The sequence below is a fragment of the Carassius carassius genome, chromosome 23 (assembly GCF_963082965.1).
Source record: "Carassius carassius chromosome 23, fCarCar2.1, whole genome shotgun sequence".
In the NCBI taxonomy this organism is placed as follows: domain Eukaryota; kingdom Metazoa; phylum Chordata; class Actinopteri; order Cypriniformes; family Cyprinidae; genus Carassius; species Carassius carassius.
Window position 1 is genome coordinate 19,875,842 of NC_081777.1, and position 21,323 is coordinate 19,897,164.

General features: G+C 37.6%; 2 long non-coding RNA genes across 2 annotated transcripts; both read left to right on the forward strand.

The window, feature by feature from the left end:
- Positions 1-6,278: 6,278 nt before the first annotated feature.
- LOC132101936 (uncharacterized) lies at positions 6,279-8,003 on the forward strand. The gene is made up of 3 exons (XR_009423243.1): positions 6,279-6,322; positions 6,660-6,810; positions 7,006-8,003. It is a non-coding gene; the product is annotated as an uncharacterized LOC132101936 (long non-coding RNA).
- Positions 8,004-8,115: 112 nt separating this feature from the next.
- LOC132101937 (uncharacterized) lies at positions 8,116-9,901 on the forward strand. The gene is made up of 2 exons (XR_009423244.1): positions 8,116-8,716; positions 9,403-9,901. It is a non-coding gene; the product is annotated as an uncharacterized LOC132101937 (long non-coding RNA).
- Positions 9,902-21,323: the final 11,422 nt, after the last annotated feature.

The following is a 21,323-nucleotide window of genomic DNA, read 5'->3' on the forward strand; positions in this document are numbered from 1 at the left end:
GAGGGGATCCCAGCCCAACGATTAGCTTGTCAGTCAGGCCTGTGCAGTGGGAAGGGAGGGGAGGTAGCGTAAATCCTGGAATACCAGGGGCCACCAGCATAGAGAGGCAGGAATGCTGAGAGCCATTGAGTGCACTGCACCACCTGTTGTGGAAGGCAACATGTGCTGTATGTATTAACCTTTTTGCTACTGTGGTTTAACCACTGGCCGCTACAAGGCCACCACCCCCAACCTGGGGTGAAACATGTCGCACACATGTACAAGTTTTCACACTCACACAGTCATAACATCTCACCAGGACATCTTGTTCTGCATGTTTTGGAGATAAAGAAATGCACACTCATATTTTATGCATGTTAGCATTTTTGCACCAACTGTACTTTTTTGTGCCTAGATAGCTGTATTTTTATTATCACACTTTTTACTTCACTTTATACTGAGTTTAAAAAAAAACTACTGAATGTTTCCACCATAATTGCCCAGGAAAACATCCCTCATTTAATTTTCATGTTGTTGGACTTTATTCAAAGGTTAGTTCTGCTCATTAAGCCTGATTGGTTTAGCAGCATTTCTAGAGTGCTGCTATAACAATCTAACACCACAGCGACTATGCAAAATTCCAGGAACATAGAGTAGAATTTTTTTCTCAATTTATATATAATTTATTTATTTTACATTCTGAGGATTATTTATTCAGTAATTATATATATATATATATATATATATATATATATATATATATATATATATATATATATATAGGTGACTGGGTCTAACTTTTGACTCAAACCATATGGAGATAAAGAGCCATTGAGACTACTAATACCAGTCTTCATGAAATATTGTTTTACAACTGTAATTGTTTATTTATGTACTTACAGTATCTTCCATTGTGTAGACATGCTAAAAGTTGTCAATATGTTTTAAAGGAAGGCAGAAAAAAGACCCACTTAGCATTGCTCTGGTCTTGCTGTCATATTAGTTTTGGAGCATTTAATCAATTCTTCTGGATCTATCTCATGAGATAGCAGGCTTGGTGTTATTTTAATGTGGAGCAAAAAAAAAAAAGACACACTACACTATTAGAGTCAACATTACAGTGAATTTAGTAAGAACAAATCAGTGCGCCTTTAAAATGTTTGGCTGCTATTTCAAAGTGGAGAGTTCGTCAACACAATGTCATGATGTATGAAGGATTGGTGCAGACAAAGACAACATTATGTCTCCTTTTTATTGGTTAACTTTATATTTTATCTAAAAGATCAGTTTTTTTCACCCTCTTCCTATAATTAGGTTATTATTAGTTTATTCTTTATGTTGTTGTTATCCATTAGCCTTATCATATGGTTATGGACATCTTTTGCTGAGTCAGACCCATACAGTCAACCCAGTCTTTGTGCTTAATGATCCTCTGAGCTTACAAATCAGGGTGGACAGGAGTGTGGCTTCAGCCTCCACATGAGATCAGTGTCACTGACAGTGTGAGTGAATGCATATGTGAGGCACTTACGTACGTGCTTTTCTGCCTGGCAGCCTGTGTGCTACTTTCTTAACATGATACCCTGTGCTACTGAAAGTTGACCTCACCTTAAAAAAGCACACTCTGACCCAAATCACTTTGTTTTTCTTTAGATCTATGACTTATTCATCATTTGACCCTTTGAATAAATGATGGCAGGTTTTAAATACACACTGTCCATATGTTCTACCCTTTCAGGAAGGTCAAAGATTTCAATTAGGTGATACAGTCAGTAGATATATTTAGCTTACAATTGTTTAAATTATTATAAATAATAAAATTTAATATGTGGTCTACTTGTAATACATATAATCTATTAGGAACAACAACAATAAAAAAAAGTGATAAGTATATATCATTTTTTGGGACCCTGGACCACAAAACCAGTCATGGGCATATTTGTAGCAATAACCAACAATACATTGTATAGGTCAAAATAATAGATTTTTCTTTGCCAAAAATCATTAGGATATTAAAGGGTTAGTTCACCGAAAAATGAAAATTATGTCATTAATAACTCACCCTCATGTCGTTCAAAACCTGTAAGACCTCCATTTATCTTCAGAACACAGTTTAAGATATTTTAGATTTAGTCCGAGAGCTCCCAGTCCCTCCATTGAAGCTGTGTGTACGGTATACTGTCCATGTCCAGAAAGGTAAGAAAAACATCATCAAAGTAGTCCATGTGACATCAGAGGATCAGTTAGAATTTTTTGAAGCATCGAAAATACATTTTGGTCCAAAAATAGCTTCTGTGTCTGTTGTGAGAGATTTCAAAACACAACAGTGTAGTGATATCTGGTTCGCGAACGAATCATTCGATGTAACCGGATCTTCTTGAACCAGTTCACCAAATCAGACTGAATCGTTTAAAACGGTTCACGTCTCCAATAAGCATTAATCCGCAAATTACTTAAGCTGTTAACTTTTTTAATGTGGCTGACACTCCCTCTGAGTTCAAACAAACCAATATCCCGGAGTAATTCATGTACTCAAACAGTACACTGACTGAACTGCTGTGAAGAGAGAACTGAAGATGAACACCGAGCCGAGCCAGATAACAAACAACAGACTGACTCATTCTCGAGTCAAGAACCGTTTCTGTCAGACACGTCCAATTCGAGAACCGAGGAGCTGATGATACTGCGCATGCGTGATTCAGCGTGAAGCAGAATGACACACAGAGCGTCTGAACCGAACTGATTCTTTTGGTGATTGATTCTGAACTGATTCTGTGCTAATGTTATGAGCGCGGGTAAACCGAAGGCTTGAATCAAGGGCAATCATCGCAAATGACGCCATTAGGTCGAGCGCAAAAAAGAACCGGTGAAGCGTTTTCTTCAACCGGTTTATTGAATCGAACTGTCCGAAAGAACTACTGGTGATCCAAAAACCGATGCAACCGGTTCTTGACTCGAGAACAAGTCAATAATTAGTTTTTTTTTTTGCTATTTTTGGACCATTGTATTTTCGATGCTTCAAAAAATTCTAACTGGCCCTCTGATGTCACATGGACTACTTTGAAGATGTTTTTCTTACCTTTCTGGACATGGACAGTATACCATACACACAGTTTCAATGGAGGGACTGAGAGTTCTCGGACTAAATCTAAAATATCTCAAACTGTGTTCCGAAGATGAACGGAGGTCTTACGGGTTTGGAACGACATGAGGGTGAGTTATTAATTTTCATTTTTCGGTGAACAAACCCTTTAAGTTAAGATCATGTTCCATGTAGATATATTGATAAATGTCCTACTGTAAATATATCAAAACTTATTTTTTATTAATAATATGCATTGCTAAGGTATTAATTTGGACAACTTTAAAGGCTATTTTCTCAATATTTTAATTATTTATTTATTTTTACCATAAGATATCACAAATAGTCGTATCTTGGCCAAATATTGCCCTATCCTAACAAACCATTCATCAATAGAAAGCTTATTTATTCAGCTCAACTGATATGGAGACTGATACTGAAGAGAAGAAATTGTTGATTAAAGTCATTACTTTTTGTTTTCTTTGTACACAAAAATTATTCTCATAGCTGCATGACATTACGGTTGAACCACTGGTGACACATGGACTATTTTAATGATGTCTTTACTACCTTTCTGGGCCTTGAACGTTCAGATTCAGAAAGGGTCAGAAAGAGGGTCATCAAAAATATCTTAATTTTTGTTCCAAAGATGAATGAAGGTCTTATGGTTTGTGAATGACATAAGGGTGAGTAATTAATATCAGAATTTTCATTTCTGGGTGAACTACCCTTTTCAGTGTCACATTGTCCTTCAGAAATCATTCTAATTTGCTCATTACATGCCCTAATTATATATATATATATATATATATATATATATATATATATATATATATATATATATATATATATATATATATATATATATATATATATATATATATACAGACAGACAGACAGATAGATAGATAGATTGATAGATAGATATAATTTTTTTTTTTTTTTTTTTTTTTTAGTTAAGTAGTAGTAGAATACAAGAATGAATTATAACAAATAAAGTTGGAAGTCCACAATGTTTTTTTTTTTTTAAACTGGGACTGGAAGAGTTTTTTTTTGCTAGACCTTTTTAGGATGTCATTAAGCTTGTCTCTGCTGCCATGTGTGTCCTTAAAATTTCAGAGGTCCCAGGCTGATTTCAGAGTCCCATCTGAGAGGACGAGCATCCATCTGACAGCTGGAATTAATGAGTGGGGACCTGCAGTGGGTTGGCAGGTAGCAGGGCCACATGGAACAATGAGGCCTGTTGCTTGTAATCACTTGAAGCTGCTGTCATTAGTGTAGGCCTGATGCAGGACCAGCGTGGGCTCAGCGCAGAGAGGGCCAGGCAAGAAGTGTTGGCCAGCTGCTGCCAAGCTGTCATCAGGAGGGCAGACTGCTGAGGTGGGGTTGGGCGTGGTGGGGGGGCTGAGGGCGCCATTGCAGGAGCCGCTGGAGTCAAGGGCAGAACACAGTGTCCTGATGATTAGTGTCTGTTGTGTGAGAGTGTGTATATATCTGTATGTTTTGATGGTGTGATTTCATTGTGGCACTAGGCCACATTTTATGTGTGTGAGGTCGCTGATCAACACTTATTCTTTTGGCAACATTGCAGAGACTAAACGGACCACCTCCTGTTGGGACACAACCTTTTTAGGTTCTGGCGAAATGTTTGTGGTACATGACCTCTGTGTTTTTTATATTCATAAGCAATTATTTATCAAGATGATACTCGTAGACTGCTCCATAATAATTTTCCAAATGTCATGATCTTTCCATGACTGACATCCAAAGTGTAAGTATGTATACATAACAGAGATCCTTTGAACGAAAGACATGAACTTATTTGTGTGTCAGCAACCTTCCACTCACCCATGTCTATAAGAAAGACCAAAAAAGGATGAAAAACATTTTTCAGTGTCCTCCCTAGTACTGGCTTAGCTATGGTGTTGATGTAAAATGAAATTAAATTTTAAAATTAAAACTAATAATAAATAAAATAAAATAAAATTACATGTAAGAATAAATACAATTATATATATATATATATATATATATATATATATATATATATATATATATATATATATATATATATATATATATATATTATTTATTTTTTGTTTTTTTATTTTTAGAACATTTTTGAATGTCCTCAACAGTCTTTTTGGTCCTCATGAGGAAACAAGCTTTTTTGAAAATCTAAAAGTGCAGACAGTTTTCTGTGAGGGTTAGGTTTAAAGGTAGGGTTAGGCTATGTGGATAGAAAATACAGTTTGTACAGTAAAAAAAAAAAAAAAAAAAAGACGTCTATTGAATGTCCCCATAAAGCATGTAAACCCATCCTTAACAGCACACTATATACCATGGAAATCTGTGTGTGTCCTATATGTCCTCTAAATATATTGGGACAGGGCTAAGCTGGTCTCTTAAGAGTCCTTATGGAAAGGTCTGGGAGAATGTTGGAGGTTCTAAGGAGAAAACCTCCTCAAGAGGAAAAACATAGCAGCGTGTTAAGTTATTAAGCCCCACTTTGGGCAGTGTGTGTGATACAAGCTCCCACAAGGGTGGGTGAGAATCCCTTAACTCACATTACCCCTCCCCTTAGCTTTGTCTCTTTTTCAGGACTAGGTTAGAAGGGTCACCCTCTTCATGTGGATAGGTCCTTTGGCCCAATTACGCTGCTACAGTGCTCAATTAGCCACAATCCCTTCTTTTCAAGGTGATGTTTGAAAGGGCTTTACATTTTTTAAGGTCTAAAGAAAGTGCGGGGACCCCCAAAGTGAGATAAAATTAGAGACATAAACGGAGGCTCAACCTAAATCATTGTCTGTGAAGTGCTTGCTGTCCTCAAATATTCATACACTTTTCTCGCTCTTTATCTATTTGTCTGCCTCACTTTAAAGATCGAAGATGGCCTGGATTTTCATATTTAAAAAACATTGTTAAAAATAAATATTTGCTGTTCTGTATTTTATTTTTCACAAATTACTATTATATTTTCTTTCCTGTGCCAGCAGCATTCGCCAATATAAAATCGATACATGGGAGATGACGAGGGTTATCTGGGTCTAGACCAACTCTGGTGTCTGGTTAAAGAGGGTAGTTCAGGTACCCAAGCAAGGTCACTAGGCTCAATTAGTTGTGGAATTAACCTGGTTTATATGATGTAATAACAATATGGAGCGAGGCAGAAAATGTATTGTTAAGCAGCAGGTGGTCTCCACTCATTGGCAGAACGCCCGCTGAAGGCCTGAGCTGGGGTTGGCATCGCAGGGTTACATGGTCAGGCTCTTAACTGCATACCTTCCTCAAAAAAACGATATTTGGAAACAACTTGATGGAAACTCTTCTGGCTGTATGGAATTAGATTCATAGCAATGAACCAAGCTCACTCTCTACACACACACACGAACACATTCAGGCCCCGAGCAAGGTCCAAAAAACCTCTGTGTCTACCCATCCATCTCTCTGTTTTGGCTGCAGCGTTCAATGACTCACCTGCCAAACTTTTTGTCCTCTTGTGCTGTAAAACCCCATGCCAGATGTAACAGAAAACCACTATTCATGTGTCAGATGTTACTAAACTGCATTGTGAAAATGACATCTTGTTATCTTGCAGAAGAATTATAACGACTGCAACGACTCCTGTTTTCTATCAGCAGAAGAACAGATCATGAGAAATGTTCAGCTTGGGATAGAATCGGGGTGATGTTTCAAAGTCGAAAAGAAGAAAAAAGTTGGATCCCTGTCAGACTTGATCTCCAGATCAGGTATAGTGTGATTTAAAATAATATTGGGGGATTTATGACATCCTTTTAATATTTTACTGATATTCTCCCACCATCTATGTGTATTGAAAATATAAGGCTTTCAAAGAATCCGTATATGGCACTTTTGACGTGGTTAACCTTTTATTGCTCTCATGTGTGTTGATCTGTGCAGCTTATACTTCTTGCTTTTTACAGGCTGACTCATCTGTCCCATCAGAAGCAACACATGTGAACAGACGGCTAGCAGCATGGCTTAAAAAAGGAAAGAAACATCTTACATGCTTAACACTTAACTTACATTCTGTTGTGTCTGTGCCCTGGAGGGAAATTATCTGTCTATGACAATAGTCAATATATCATTCCTGCTCTAAAAGCTGCTGATATTAGAGCTGTGTTGTCTACTTGTAATTTCACAAAAAAAGCACAACATGCTGTTTTTCAAATAGAATGATCTCTAGTTACATATTGCAGTCATTCTGTGAAATATGCTTTTTTGTGTTTTGATGATTTTAAAGTAAATTTCAGTAAGATCTGTGTAAGATTATAGAAGGCAAAAGTAGTAGCAATTAGTAAAATCAGGCGACGGGGTGAACATGCCACGATTAATGAGATTGATTAAGCATGCAAAACTATTATTAAGGAACTTTTGGATTTGTCTTCTACAAAGAGTCACATCCTGTTCGCTATGCCATTAGAATAACAGTTTACCAACTTGAGGCAAACGAGTAGACTTCGAAACAAACTCATAAACACGAATAAATTATAAGGTAACACTTTATAATAAGGTTCCATTATTGTTTGCATGAACTAACAGTGAAAAACACTCTCAAAAAATAATTTATTAATCTTAGTTCATTTAAACCTTTATACATTACACATATACTGTATATCATTAAATTCTAAAGTTGTAATGGTCTTGAGTTAACATGAACTATCAATTAATAGTTATATTTTATGGCATAATGTTAACAAATAGTAATTAATATTGTAACAAATGTATTACTCATTTTTAGTTAATGTAAATACATTATGTAACGTTAAATAATAGGACATTATTGTAAAGTGTTATACAAGTATACACATTTATTTAATAAATGTGAATCTAGTGTGACTGACAAAAACAGCAAACACTGTAGCATAACAAAGATTTGGTATTATGGATTTTTTAAAGAAAAAATAAAAAGTTGTCTATGATGGGCTGTATGGGCATGTTAAAATGCATATATTCTTTAAAATGTTTGTTTAAAAAAAAATAGACCAGATAGCTGTATTGATATATGATGATTATCACCTTTATCGTTTTAATATTTTTTAGAATAACTCTATAATTTTATAATTTATAGTTTTTCAAAGTAATCAGCCACAAATGCAGTGGGTTTTAATCTCTAAAACTCTTGATTCTCAAAGCACACCAGGAACAGACAGCAGAAATGACTAATATTACTATATTACAGACTGACTCACATAATGTGTTTTATCACATCCATTATATCAATAAACACCTCATCTTCACAAACTTAATACTATTAATATCCTAATTTCATAAGTAGATACTCATACTTGGTATTTTAGTAGATGTCAAAAGGTTTAACAGTGATGTATAGCATTTATGCATCTGTGGGTGGTTGCTGGATAAGATCCCCGTGTGCTTTGTAATCCTGGAAGCATATGTCTTCTGGTTACATTCTATTACAGGTGTCTAACTACCTCCATATTACAACTGTCACTGTTATTCTTATAGGAGTGGCGTGCAGTTAACCCAAAATCAAAGCCTGTAATTTGTGGCTGATGGTGCACTTTGAGATCAGGCCAATCTCACTGCTCCAGGCGTCTATGAGCGAGACTTGATTAGGCCAAATTACATATGGGAGCTAGTGCTGTAACCACAGCTCTGTTCAGAGTGAAAGTAAGTGAGTATGTGGGCTTTGGGTGTGGTGTGTGTGTGTGCTGCCTTGTGATTTATGCACATTAATATGCAAAGCAAAAGCCCAGTATGCTATTTAGGTACTTGTTTAGATTGTTGACTTGCAATGTTCTATCAATTTGTTACATTTACTTCTTTGATAAATTGCCATGTTTGCCATATGTGTACCCCCTGAAATCACTGCGGTGAGAGGAACAACTGTTTTGAATCTCGAGTCAACCCTGGCTCCCAGTTTTATCTGCGTAACAAGTGCCGTCAAAAGCCTAGGGGTAAACGCAGCAGATTGTATCAGAGCTCTGGTGCAGATGAGAGGGTGGAAGCAGGTGGGGGGAATGGACAGAATCTGGGCCTGGACTTCGGCCATGTGGCTTTCCCAACTCTATCTACCACACAACATGCACACTACAAACTTGGTCAGACATAAATTACATGCGTTGCTGCAGTGGTAAAGTTTGTGATATCATGTCACGTGTAAAATAAACCGAATGTAAATTGCTGATAATAATATAGGAAAAAAACTGTTTCAATAAAATATAAGCTTATGTTATGCATCATGTGGGGACTTCTAGGAATATTCTTTTACTGTTTGTAATTTTAATAAAAAAAATAAACAAATGTGTTTTCTTAAGCATTAATGGTTTTAAATGTGCTAATTCATTTCTTTTCAGCAAGCCCTCCATACAGCCCCTGGAGCTCAGTTTCCGTTCCCAGATAAGGGGGCCTTCAATTCGCTTCACCCCAGCCACGATGAGGGTACGTGGGCTAGGCGGCCCTCTATACAGCCCCTGGAGCTCAGTTTCCGTTCCCAGACAAGGGGGCCTTCGACTTGTCTCACCCCAGCCACAGTGAGGGTACATAGGCTAGGCCCTCTGTACAGCCCCTCGTCCCAAATTATGGAAAATTCCAAGAAAAACGCAATCGTATGAATCGCAACGGCATGTTTTGGAAGGTTTGACCCGATCCCCCGTTTCTGACTTAGTCATTTTCTTCGACCTAGGGTCTCCGCCCTGCCGAGCTAGGCCAAAGAGGGTTTAGATCTAGTAACATTTTAAAGAAAAATGATATATATATATTTTTGCATCATGTGTTATATGGTAACCTATAGTTAACCAGTTAATGGATCTTTTAATGTAAAAATCACAATCTTTTGTAATTCCAAAAAACACATTATATTGTCATTTTTCATTATTTTACTTTTAATGTGTTTTCACAAAGTAATTTGCACTATGCTCTTTGTCACTTAATACTTTATTTTGGTGTGTCAATCAGTTAAATTACTAGTATAAGAAACTAAGTATATGAAAATAATTATTTTGCATTTTATTTTACATTAATCTCCAGCAGGGTACAACAACCGTTTCGGCTCAAGGCCTTCTTTAGTGCATTGAGTTGAGTTTTAGTGTATGTAACATTTTATAGCTTTTGTTTTTCATATAAAAAATAATATATAAAAGAATTTTGAATTTTTCTTTGACGTTTTAGTGTTTATACTTCATTTCTTGTGCTTTATACTTTAAAAGGGTATTGACTCGTTTGTAATTGAAGTCAGCTGTGAAGGTAAGAATGATATAAACTTCTCTTGGGATTATGTTTAGATGAGGATATGATTTCCCAAAAGATTAATTATATTCCAAATAGTCTGTGCTTTTAAACTATATTATTTTCCACTTTATTGATAAGTGCTAAAGCTCAGGGGGATAAGCAGAGCTGCTAAGGAAGCCCCCTCTTGACACACACACACACACACACACCTTTCACAACCCATCTCTTCTTGAGGAATTAGAGAAGAGACAAAAGGCTGAACATTCTTTAAGTCCCGTTGGGCGGTGAATAGGAACGTTTCACGTGTCAGAGGAGTGGTGTTTCCTATAGATTCATTAGCCTCTTCACCCCCCACCCCCCTCCCGCTTCTCCCTTCTTCCTTGCCTGGGCCCCTTTCACTTTCTGTCACTTTTCTCTCTCACCCTCTCCCTCCCCCAGCTTTTTCTTTTTGTTTGCTGTCTACAAGAGGGTTTTTAGCACAAGCAGTGTTTGTAATTAGCTCCTAGTGCTGTGCTGGAGCATGTTCAGGTGGCTGTTTATACGATGAGCAGGTCCTCTTTCTCACAGTTGCTGTGAAGCTAAAACAAAGGTCTGCCTTTTTTTCCTTAGACAGGGTGAAGTGAAAAAAATAGGGCTACAATATGTTCAGAAGGGCCCCTGGAAAATATAACCAAGCGGTAAGCGTAGTTTGTAGTTAAAATTATTGTGACCTTTCAGAATGTTTCTTAGGCATTGCAGTAACTATTTAGTTTGTTTGTTTTGATTTTTCATTTATTGTATCATATGTAATTATAGGAATAGTTCATCCAAAAAAGAAAATACTCACACTCTTGTTGTTCAAAACTGACCTCCTTTCTTTGGAACAACTTTTTCTTTTTTTCTTTTTTATCACACTAATGGCAGCCATATATTGTCTTCCAGTGAAAAACAGTTTGGACCCCGTTTATGTGCTTTTATTCTATGCACTATCCTAAATATACTTTCAAGTAAATTAACATTTGAAACTCCTACATGAGGATAATATGTAGCTATTATTCAGACGATATTTCCCACTCATTAATACCCTATACAATGCTTCACTTCCTAAAAGTATATTGTCTGTTTTTTTTGTTTGTTTTGCTTTTTTTGCGGACACTTTCAGCAAATTTCCATCGTCCCTCTCTGGGTCAGAGTTCAATCTCTCTGGGAAAGCTGTGGGCGTTATTCTCAAAGCCTTTTTTAAAATCCATCCACTGTTTTTTCTTCCTCCTTTTTTGTCTTCTTCCTTTTTCACAAGAATTGCATTTACTACAGCACTGCCGGAGCAATCCATTATTGTGTCATGGTTCTTGGTCCATTGCGGCCCAGCAGCATGGCACTACAGCTTGTTTTAATTTTAGCTGGAGAAAGCCAGGACCACCGCTCCAGTCCCCCGCTTCTCCAGATGTGCCTTGATCAGGGGAAGTTGACTAAGCGCTTTGTGTCCTTTAAGACACTAATGTGATTATGTCACATATTTTCAGCTGATTCCCATCGCTATTGGTCTTTGTGTGGGGTCCCCTACTCAATGGTCTCTATCAGGCCTGCGAGCCGGGAAATTTTTCTCTTTGCAAAGTCTGGTTCCTAGCCAACCTGTGTAAATTGACTGTGCGAGTGTGTGTGGGAATATGTGTGTTAATGTGAATTTGGCTGAACTGATATGCAAGGGAGTAACACTGTTAGTTGACTGCTTATTTTGTATTTGTATATCACATGATAATATTTAAATCAGTAACAAGAAGTCACATGTTACAGGCCAAAATGATTCTCATCGTCACATATATTAATAATAAATATTTCATTTGTATTCAGTGCTTATGTTGGGGTCATGTCGTAGGCTATTGTCAAGCTAAATCTAACTAATTATCAGCTGTGTGTGCAGTCATGTTTATTTACATTGCAATGCAGCGTGGGTGTCAAGTATCTGCTAGAACAAAGATGTTTATCAAAAACAAGAGCCTACACTAGATGCTCCGGAAGGTCTGAAAAACTCTCATTGGGGAGCTGAGAGTGTAATTTGAGTAGCAAATCTCGTTACTTCAAATTCTATGTTCTATGTTTGAGATTACAAAAATTATTATTGATTACTTTTGAAAAGCAATTATAGTGGTCACTATTGATATGATGTGATCTCTGACCATGCCACAGGTATACATTTATTTCTTTGCTTCTTTATTTATCACTTAAACTTTATAAACAACACGCACTGAATTTTGAAATGAATATGGTCACAGCATTCACACAAACGTTGGATCTGACCAGTGCCCAAAGAGTGAATAGACTCAGTGTATCTGGAGTGACTCAATCATCATAAAGCGGTTACTGTATAATGCAGATAACAAAGAAAAAGATGGGACCACCAACAAAGGTAGCTATTACTGGTTTACTAGGAGACTTACAGTACGGCTTTCTCTGTCTATATAATTATTTACTATTTGGGAATTCTACTTTCACAAAGGAATGAAAAATTTAGTGGATCACTAAATAAATGGCTTTGATGGGATAAAGCTGGATTTATGATTTAAAACTTGACACTGGTGCTCGTTGAGAGAGAGAGAGAGAGAGAGAGAGAGAGAGAGAGAGAGAGAGAGAGAGAGAGATGTGGTGAATTTAAAAGAATTGAATGAATAGAATCTGGACCCTTCAGGGCTTTCAAGGTTTTGAGGTGTCAGGTCACCATTCTTGAAATGATGGGACAGCTGATGTGGGTTATTTATTTATTTATTTTAAATGTGAGACGCAGTTGGAGTGCAGCTCACTCCATTTCTATGAATAGACGAGACGTGCTCTGAAAACACTGAGCACCCACAGCCTTTAAAAAACAACCTTGCTGTTTGAAGGCCTTTCTCTCCTCAAATGAATGCTATTGAACAGTCCCTGAACCCCACATTTTGCCCATCCATTTGGTTGGACCGCTCTCATAATTAATTGCATTTCTTAGTCGATGAATGTAATATTGGTTCATAACATATTCAGAAAAGAAGGAAAGAGTTTTGAGTTGCTGGATTATGTGTCCGTTTGCAATGGGATACCTCACATTGATAAATACCTCATTGTTTGGAATAAGTGGCTGCCTCTCAAGGTTGGTTTTTGTATAATTTGAAGAGCGGGCTTGTTCTTTAAATGTCTCATAAATAAGCACAGCATATATCTACACTGCCTGTCCAGGGCTTCATTTCCCAAAAGCATTGTAAGGATAAGTGCATCATAGAAACCATTGGTGTCTAGTTTTACGATGCTTTTGGGAACCGCAGTCAGGTCATTTATTCATTTGCTGAATGAAAATACATTTTTGAGTGTCTTCAAACTGTGCTGAATGTTGTAGGCCAGAGGTAAATTTATCTCTGTCTTATCTAACACAGGTTTCTTCCCAGGAAATTAACATCGCAAACAAGTCATTCTCCTATGACCTTTGTCTTATCATATTTCCAGGCATCTCTGCACAGTCATCACAGGCTAAGGTTCATGCCACATTGCTCTGTCAATAGTGGCACTGACCTGTGTCTTTGTATATAAGAGAATAGCAGTACTTTAATTATAATAGTATTTATAAACCACATATAAATGCCTTTTTCTGCATGACATCTTAGATCCCTTACCCCATACCTAAACTTAACTAAAAATAACTACCTTACTAACTATTAATAAGCAGCAAATTAGGAGAACATTGAGGGAAAACTCTTACTTAATAGTGAATATGTGCTCCCTATTCTGAAATGTTACCCTTTTTCCTCTTCTCTTAAACTAAATGTAAACTTTTTCATAAAATTAAATGGTTTTATTTAAGCATTTATTCATGGTTTGAGTACTGGTTTGATCAATTTAAAATAGACATAAAAATATCTGGTTACTCCTTTTAAGTTTACTTCTATTTATAACATTTTATAATTGTAAAAAGTAACTTATGGAAATTTTTAATTGTACTTTGTAATGGGTACATTTTGTGTTACTTTTTCTCTCCATTAGTCATCATTCACTCACCCTCACATCATTCTAAACCTCTATGACTTCTTTTGCATTCCACAATGATATGTTGTAATGACATGTGGGTAAAATTTGCTGAACACTTAATCTATAAATGTTATTGGTACCACTTTATATTAGGTGGCCTTAACTACTATGTACTTACACCAAAATAAGTACAATGTACTTACTGTGTACTGATTTTATTAACTAGTCTAAGTTGAAGGAAGAACATAGTGGAATATGGCAAAATTGTGGTGTTTTCCTTTAATTACAGAAGTAATTACTTGCAGGTATTTTTTTATTTATTTAAATACAATGTAAAAACATGTACACATTTTTTGCATTGTACCAAAAGATTAATTACAATGTAAGTACATAGTAGGCCACCGAATATAAAGTGGGACCAAATTACATAATCTTGAACTACAGTACCCATCATGCTTCACAAATATTGCAACACCCCCTACATGCCCACTTTAAATGCACCACCTTTTCTCCCAGTTTGAAGAAGGGAGGAGTATCTGTCAGTAAATAAATAAAATAATAATGTTACCTATTAAAAAAATACTAGTAAATTCACAAGTAACGCATGACTTGTAACTTAAATCATATTTTGATTATGTAATGCTCTCCAGCCCCAACACTTCGGAATATTTTTTTTTTTTTTTTTTTTACAAATAGTGTTTTAGATATTGGTCAGCCTGTGTTAAGCCAGGTCAGTAGGGATTTGTGCCATGCGTGGCGGAAGCGTGCTAGCTCTGTCTCTCTGCCATTAGAACAGAGGGATAAAGTGATCAGTGCCTGTGTCACAGAGAGGGGGAGGAATGAGCATGGATGAATGGATAAACACAATTCTTTGGGCCAAGCTTGCGCTTATTGAGTGCAAGGCCTCAGCACGTGTGTCATCGAGACACTGGGATTACAGCTGCTGTGTTCTGAACTTTGCATTGCTGCAAACTGGATAATCCATCCGTGGACAGTTTGTTAACCGCAAGAGCCACTTTCTGGGTTCATCAGTGTTGGGAACAGATTAGCGCTGGGTAGTGGATCTCATATGCCCTGGTCAGAGGCCATCCCTGAAGGGCTTAAGGGATTACGGTGCAATGAATTTTCTCTCACACACTCATTCCAAACCCAGCTGATATTTAGTCAAACTAAGTCTTCACTGGATGAAATATTGGAACCCCCCACAAAGCATTATTTTGCAATTAAGTTAGCATTACATGTCTTTTTGGCTGTAAAGATTGTTGTTGAGGCACACTTCCGCAAATACGACAGCCTAGATCTCACTCTATCAATGACAGGCTTGACGTTATTAAGGATTTTCAGGCCTAGTGTGTGGACACAGTCTTAGATATCTTCTTCCAGCTATCAGACTCCCAGGATTGAGACTGATCTCCAGTCAGTGCAGTTGTCCAGTTGTACTCGGCCCGCTTTGATTACCTCCAGTAGCTTCTTCACCGCAATCGTATAAGGTTGGGGGGGTTTGAGGTCGGAGGCTAAGTCCCTGTTTAAAGACACCACAAGCCTGCTGCATCAACAGACAGGCCATTTGAGCGCAGGGCCTACGATGAGATGTAATTTCCCATCTGCTTTATGGGCAGTTCTGATCCCTGGGCTCTTGTCAGCAAAGCCCTCAGTAAAGATATCATCAGTAATATAAGGAGGACTCTGGCAATACTCAGGGCCTTAAAAGGCACTTTGCTTTTGCTGGCTGTCTTGAATGGCTTAAGGAACGGGAGAGCACAGGTCACGAGTAAACGGTTTGCAAACACTATATCGGATTGCACACATTAAGTGTCTTAAAAGAGAGCTCAAACATTCAATTACAAATATGTGGCTTCCGACTGAAATGCTTGAAATATGCAACCGCCCTAAAGTACTATCCTGAAATGCAGAGAATTGGTAACTGACATGCGCATGACCATAAAACTCATCTGTTAGACAGATGAACCACTTTAGTGTTCATCACCTTTTCAAACACGTCGAAAGGAGTCTGTTCTAAACATTCAAAACAAGGATCTCTGTATTCATTATAAACGTACGTTAAGAATATACAGCAATTCTTTGAATCAAATCCATTAAAAAAACATCCAATCAAGTCTTAAGGCAGTAGTTGATGAAAATCCCTGGATTTGTAAATCCCATGCACCCTCTAATACTTTTTGAAATGTTTATGAGTTGGAATATTTGGAAGGAGCTCCTGCGATTGTCGTCTGTATGCATAGCATGCTTTTGCAGAGGTTTTTTTTTTTTTTCGCTCATTATGGCCCAGCAGAACTTTGGCGTGCATAATGACTTATGAGCACCCTGTTAAGTGAAGTATGCACTAAACAGCATGGGTTCTGGGCTGGTGAGTAGTTGCGGGAGCTCTAATATGAAACATTAACTTGGCTCAACCGCAGCATCACAACATATGTTATTATTTGTTGCCAAACTGCTCTTTAATTGAGAACAACAGTAAATCTGAGGTAGAGTAATTGGCAGACTAGTTGGGAACATGTGTTCACATCCCATGTTGAAGTTTGCATGGGTTAGTTTTGTTATTGCTGCTTATCCTGTTTGCGGTTGGCATATTTCAATTCTTTTGACAACTGCTGGAAGAAAAAGTCTCGATTCATGATTCCAAAGGAACGTTTTGAATGAGTCTACAGCCGTAAATTATTTTTTATTTTTTTCGGTTGCTCATAGTTTATTTGTTCATTACTAATTGGGGTAGCGGTTGCTGCGCAACTTACATTCAGGGAGCCAAGCGCACACAATCGTTTTGCTTTAGCAGTTGTGTTTGTTTTTCTGGACCCAGGCCTCTTCCTGAGAGCCCTGACCAAGACAGATAAAATGGGGAACTGTCATAAGATTATTCCACAATGAGTAAATATGAGTTGTATTTGCACAGGTGACTTCATTTTCTGTCTTTCAGACGTCTTCCTGGAATTTGCCTCCATCCCGTTTCAGTTCATCTCATCTCACAAATCAGAGCCATGCATCCCTTTTCCTGCCTCTCTCGCATTACATTTCCGCTGATTTTGGCCACTAACTCTTTCTCGCTTGTTTTCCTAAAGCGCCGTCGAACACTCCCCCTCCTTTCTCACTATTGCGATGTTTCATTATTAGTTCTTCATAATCTCTTCTCTTTGGCCCTGATCTCGATCTTGTCCTCCTTGTTTTCCCTCTTTTTTAAGTCACTTGTTTCATGGCTTTCTTCCCAGCAACTTCTTTTGGAGTTTATATTCCTCCTCCATATTCTCCATAGAAAGCCATCCCTCTCTCCCTTCAGCCTTGCCAGCCATTCTGCTTAGGAAACCCAGCTGTTTCCCTCTGTCCTCTGTCTCTCTTTCGCTCCCTCTCGAATATCTGGCTGGGTTTCAAATGGGAGGATTGCACTTAGAGCAATAAAAAAAGTATTTTGAGCTGGATGACTCTTTGTGTGAGTTGCATACCCAGATGTGTCTCCTCAGCCTTGATACATTTCTTGTGTAAAACATTCTCATTAGTTACTCAACACTCCTCATTCCGGGCCGACAAGGGTTTCTTGCTGACAATTCCCCACCCGTCCACCCTCCAGCGAACCTCCTACCATGAGTTCTTGATTTGAGTTTTTGATTTCTCCTATCTTACTCTCTCTCTCTCTCTGACTTTCTGTCCTCTTCACCCCTCTGTGCCCCAACCATTGCACCCATCAACTAACAAAAAATGAAGTTTGCTTTAGTCCACCATATGCACTCAGCCAAGTCAATTTAGTTGGGAGCCTTAACGATAGAATTAGACTGTAATCCCCTTTAAGCTTCACTATGCTCTTGACATCATGGAAAGAGGTCTGCAAAGCCAATGTCATCATTTGATGTTGGTTAACTGTTTCACTGACACTTTGGACACCAACAGAGTGGAAGCGGTCCGAGCCTTTACTTTTCCATGTGCCATGAAAGGAAGAAAGGGCTCTAGCATCTAAATAGCTGAATACTACCCAATACTTTTGAATACTTTTTATCATGATGATTCAATATTGAAATGCTAAACTAATGAGAATACATTTTGTAACTTTATTTCCAGTTAAAATATCTAAAACAATTACTTACAAAAAAAAAATAAAAAAATTAGTAATGCATAATGCATGAGAAATTAAGACTTGTTTTCAGAGACTGTGTATTTTGTGTTACTATGCAGATTTTTTTCCCCACTTGATTTTAACTTCGAACCAAGTGAAAAAATATGCTAGTGCATTAGAAATTTTTTTTTCAAAAATATATATAGATCTCATATCAAAGACTGAAAGAAAATGTATTACTATCTTAAAGTGCTGCAGTAAAAATGTATTATATATATAATGTTAAACTGTATGTAATATGTATCCCAAATGCATCATGATCTTGCTTGTCTCTCAATAAATATTGCATATCTTTTTATAATAAATGTTTTTGTATTAAATTTTGGGGTATTGCAATAAAACAGGGTTGTGCACAGTTTGTCCTACTGTGCACAACAAATGTTCCATATTTTTAATACTTCTATCAATAGATAGACTTTGACTCAGACTGTTTAATCTTGTTTGTTTCTTAGTTTCACAGTTCTTCTTCTTCATGAAGTCAAAGCATCAACCTGATGAGACCACTCATATCCCAAAAGGGTGTCCTGTCCTTCCATATGACATTGAATAAGTCCAGGACACAGGTACGATACATCACAGAGAGCCTGCCAACTATAAACTATAATCACATGACCCAATCCACCCCTACCTCCAATATTGTGTGCGTCCTCTGAACTTTGACAATCGGTTTAAAGTGTGTGCTGTTTTTGAAAGTGCAAGATAAATCTAGTAAATTTCATCCTTTTTGCTACCATTGTAATACCCTGAAAAGCTCTAGAAAATGTGGCCCATTTCTGTGCAACAAATCATTTTTGTGCTCCATCAGATGTATTATTTATTAAATTACTTTATTTAGGAACTCCTTTAACATTTAAAAGCACGCTTTTCAGTGTAATTCAGGGCACATCTTACATAATGAACAACTGACCTAACTCCTCTGTAGCTGCGTGTAAATCCTATCCACATCTGATGTTGCACTGGACTCTACGCATGCAGAGGTCTCCGTACCCCAACCGCCAGTGCAAGCTTCATTTCAGGAATGCAAATGCCTCGAGCCCTGACAGCCTGTGATTTATCTCCTCATCTATCCTTGCACACATGTGCCTTTGCCCTTGTGTCTGCCTGTTGCTTATTCCACCCTCCCTCCCTCCCTCTCCCAGGAGGCCAGGGTCTCCCCTGCCTGCCCCCAGAGTTGGCCCAGGGCAGCGTTACAGCCGTCTCTGACCCAGCCACCCACCACTCCTCACCCGCCGTCCTGCCAGGGTCAGATGGTGCAGTGGTGGGATAAGAGGTCTCTTCTCCCGGAGGAGAGTGGCTCTGAACTGCCACAGCGCCGGTGTGAGTCTGTGAGCCGCTGCCACTGCAGCCTGCTAAGTGCTTTACAGTACAGCATGAAAACACAAGTGACCTAATAACCACACTCGCTCTCTGTCAACAAGGATTACGCTCTGCCTGGAGTAAGAGGAGGCTGCTGGCAGGAAGGCAGCACTGTGTGTGCGTACATGTGCGTGTGTGGACAAACAGAGATGCAGGTTAGTTCTCCTCCTGACAGAGCTGCAGGAGAGCATCACACAAGCTGCAGCAGGGCCGTCAAGCCTCCCAACGGAATGCTCCCAAAACCCCCTGTCTAAAAGCTTTAAACAACTGCTTACAATTCCACAGAGTTTACACTGCTCCTCTCTCAACAGGCAGTGTGAGCAAGGACGTCTGCGGGCTCTCCACTGCTTGTCTCATCTTCGTGGCCTCTGGCCCCACACACACACATCTCGAAAAACGAGCCCCCTATACCTCGCGCCACCCCACCCTGTTTTCTCATTTACTAGTCCACACTTGTGCGCAAGCTGCTGAGAAATGGACGCCTGTTGTGAGGTCAGGTGTGATTCATCACACTGCGTCTGGGCGAAGAGTTGACATTCGTAAAGGCACTCGCTCTGCTGCCATTGTAATTGAGTCTCCTTGTCTTTTCTAGGACACCAGCAAATATAACTATGTCAGGACGCCTCACAGCTATATATTACCCAGCTCACTGAGAGAGACAAAGGGCGAGTTATCATTTGGGCAGCAGCTAAAGAGAGGGAGGGAGACACATCTGGACATCTGTAAGGTGGGGTTTTGAAGGTGCTGCTTTTACAAGAGGGGTCGGTTCAATAAATGAAACTCAAATTTTACATTGAGAACATTTTCTGAAGAATGCATTTATATTATATATATATATATATATATATATATATATATATATATATATATATATATATATATATATATATATATATATATATAATGTTTTATATTTTTAATAGCCCTGGCATTTTGGTCAGTAAGTTGTTTCAGATGGTTTTTTGTTTTGTTTTTCTGAAATGATTCTTGTGATACTTTTTATTTTTAATATATATATATATATATATATATATATATATATATATATATATATTTAACATAAGATAATTGAAAATATAAATCATAGTTATACTAAATTTCCAAAGTTCGGGTTCAGTGTTTATATGAAATTAATACTTCTTTCAACATGGATTCACTAAAGTGGTCTAAAGTGATAGCCTTTTAATTTTTCATTTTTTTCATTTTTTTTTTTATAAAACTATGTAAGGATATTTTACTTTTAGTCATGTACTTAATATCAATTTGTTGCAAATACTTGGTTTTTAGAATAAAATGTTGTATGTAAAATATTGAGTAATCTTTACGAGGCTTTTTAGATATGTGCCTTGTTCAGTAGTCCTGCTGTTAGGTTAGCCTTGAAGCTAAAATCGGCTAATGATTTCGTGCCATTTTTTTTCGTTTTCTTTGTCAACACTTAAAGTAATATACTTTGTTTTAACGTTTTTATCCACTCAGTGTTAAGTATGTGAGTTATTTAGTTATGGATTAACTGGGTTTTACATCTGTAATTTTGTCGTAATTTGGATTATGTGCTCAATATGCCTTAAGCTACTGCTTGTATACAACTAATAAAGTTATTTG